The following is a 2,356-nucleotide window of genomic DNA, read 5'->3' as shown; positions in this document are numbered from 1 at the left end:
GTAGGGCTTATATATATATATATGTATATATATATATATATACTAGACGTACCTCACGGTTGTACGGCAGTGAAGCATCAGTGCTAACACTGATGTTGCTGCCTTCGATGATGATGATGATGATACAAAACGGAAATGCCTGAACCGCCATTCAGAAAGTGACAGATCCAAATGTGTCAGCCAAAAAATGATCCATAAGGACAATTGTTTTCAAATTTCGTTTCAGGGCATTTAGTTTAGCTGCTTGATAGCAGTTCCTGAATCGGCTGTCCGTTTCAAAGTGTATCTAAACTGGTCGGGTGTGAATCGAGTCTGTTCTCAGAATGCAATGACGACTATTAATTCGTTTGTTTGACTCCAAAACATCCATGGTCTGTAATAGCATAGCGGAGTGTGAAAGCACGTGCGGTAAGGGTCCGTGAAACACTAAACGGTGAAAGGTTATCTCTTACCTTAGGATCGTTGATAGCCAGAGAAGGCCAGGTGTATAAAGCATAACCAAGAGACTGTTTCACAATGAGATCTCTCTTGATAGATTGGTTCGCTTGTATTAATCCAACGATGTGCAAGCGAAATCTCACGTATTTGACCTGTCCGAATTAAACGCAGAAGTTCAACTATTGTCTAATACACGTAGGCTGGGATTAGAGAACACCTTATTTATTTTTAAGCTTCGTCCGTTTTTGATGCACTGAAGCAGCTACTTATTTATTCGACTGGTAAAGAATATTTCCGTTGCATTCTAGGTGGAAATTGGGGGGGGGGGGACAGATGCCTTCGTTGCTTTGTAAGGATACTGGCGTGATGAATTCAAGCGACTTTTGTTTGATTCGGTCCGATCAATATGTGCACATCGGCATTGACTCATTGATGCCTATCCGTGTGTTCTTGACCTTGGCTTAATCGATCACCTGATTAACGATGTCCCACGCACTCTGAACCAATAGCCTCCTGCCGTGCGGACTAGCAACACTCGGTTATGGACAGCAGCTGAGTGGATTCTCGGATCTACTCAAACTACTTCAGACCTGGCGATAAACGTAAAATAAATATGATTTTTCAGACATACGCTACTTGGGCTGATAAACTAGGGCGAAGTGCGAAAAACAGATTGAACAAAATTGTCAGTTGCTAGATTGTACGCTTTATTCACCAAGATTTCTAACAGGTGAATCACAAAGCCGACAGCTGTGGTTGAGTTCAAAAGAATCTAAGTAGGGCAGCAAGTGTGAACACATCTGTTTGTGGTGTCAACACCATATTTATCAAGTTTGATAGCTATGAATTTGGCTAGATAACTCCTAAACTGAAACTATGACCATTGTATGACCATTGTATCTCTCCATCTGAGTATCCCACGCAGGTTATAATTTTCCACTCAAATTCACTTCAAAAACGACGTTTTTCGATTTTCGAAATATCTGCGCCCACCATAGGATAGAGAAGTTGAAAACTCCTCTTTGACGTCTCATTCATGTTTTCGGAAAACGTGTCATAACTCCTTATCGGCAATGCAATTCCCGATCAGCAGCAAAACTCTGGTTTTACCTGTCAGGATTATCATCAAAGGATAAGAATATCACCATGTATTCCTTCCTAAAATTAAACCCTCTGTTGTTTTCCTCGCCCATATGAAAATAGATCAAAACTTTCTGAATAAGGCCGATGAAAAATTAGGACAGCTCNCGTGTGTTCTTGACCTTGGCTTAATCGATCACCTGATTAACGATGTCCCACGCACTCTGAACCAATAGCCTCCTGCCGTGCGAACTAGCAACACTCGGTTACGGACAGCAGCTGAGTGGATTCTCGGGTCTACTCAGACTACTTCAGACCTGGCGATAAACGTAAAGTAAATATGATTTTTCAGACATACGCTACCTGATAAACTAGGGCGAAGTGCGAAAAACTGAGATTGAACAAAAAGTTGTCAGTTGTTAGATTGTACGCTTTATTCACCAAGTTTTCTAACAGATGAATCACAAAGCCGACAGCTGTGGTTGGGTTCAAAAGAATCTAAGTTGGGCAGCACGTGTCAACATATCTGTTTGTGGTGTCACCCCAATATTTATCAAGTTTGATAGCTATGAATTTGGCTAGATAACTCCTAAACTGAAACTATGACCATTGTATGACCATTGTATCTCTCCATCTGAGTATCCCACGCAGGTTATAATTTTCCACTCAAATTCACTTCAAAAACGACGTTTTTTGATTTTCGAAATAGCTGCGCCCACCATAGGATAGAGAAGTTGGAAATTCCTCTTTGACGTCTCATTCATGTTTTCGGAAAACGTGTCATAACTCCTTATCGGCAATACAATTCCCGATCAGCAGCAAAACTCTGGTTTAACCT

The sequence above is a fragment of the Opisthorchis viverrini genome (assembly GCF_000715545.1).
Source record: "Opisthorchis viverrini unplaced genomic scaffold opera_v5_98, whole genome shotgun sequence".
Taxonomy (NCBI): Eukaryota; Metazoa; Platyhelminthes; class Trematoda; order Opisthorchiida; family Opisthorchiidae; genus Opisthorchis; species Opisthorchis viverrini.
The sequence above is the reverse complement of the archived record's forward strand: the minus strand, read 5'-3'. Positions refer to the sequence as shown.